The sequence below is a fragment of the Salvelinus sp. IW2-2015 genome, linkage group LG27, assembly GCF_002910315.2.
Source record: "Salvelinus sp. IW2-2015 linkage group LG27, ASM291031v2, whole genome shotgun sequence".
Taxonomy (NCBI): Eukaryota; Metazoa; Chordata; class Actinopteri; order Salmoniformes; family Salmonidae; genus Salvelinus; species Salvelinus sp. IW2-2015.
The window spans coordinates 15,939,331-15,940,180 of record NC_036867.1 but is presented as its reverse complement, the minus strand read 5'-3'; positions in this window follow the sequence as shown (position 1 = coordinate 15,940,180).

Genomic DNA, 850 nt, shown 5'->3' with positions numbered 1-850 from the left:
TGTGTGGTTCCACACAAGCAAAGTTTGGGATGTTCCTACCTATGTTTAATATCAAACCTTGAGTTTGTGGCGAGAGCGAGGGTACTCATGTGTTTCCGGTAATGACGTCACCAACATTTTCACCAGTGTCAGTCCTGTTAAGTAAAACAACAACAACACTGACATGCTAGGTAGTTTTTTGTCTGTTTCCTGTCGCTTGGCCCAACCCCACCCAAATCCTTCACATCACAGTGAAAGTGAGACGGCATTTGATATGGAAATCAGTCATGCTAATTTGGTTCCTCATTTTGTCTCATGAGAGCTGTACAAACATGATTCAGTGGTCAAAGAAATATAATATTTATCAAACTGAATTCCAAATGGCATTCTTTTGTCACATACAATAGGGTGAATTTGGAAAGATGTGGACATCATATGAACTGGGACATCTTAATTCTGAAGTGTTTATTTCCTGGTCTGACGAGACAATCTAAACTATTGTTACTAAGCCCTTGCAGAGAAAACACATCATCCAAATCACATAATTTCATTTGTTATGCTGGTGAATAAGGACCCAAAAGCGACTTAACAGAAACAGAGTCTTTATTCCAGTCTATAACAAAAACGATAATCCTGGATATAATCACAGGTAAAGTCAAACAGGAAAACTGAAATCCTCTAGGCAGTAGAGGGGAACAACTGGATACGCGACCACAGACTGCAGGTCGCTTCGGGAAGGCGCAGGCCGTAGCTGATATAGATACCTGCTCACACGCAGCATCTGAAGAAGGCGGAAACACGACAGGGCGGAACAAGGACACAGAACAGCAAACATCAAACAAGGATCCGACAAGGACAGAAGCGGAAAACA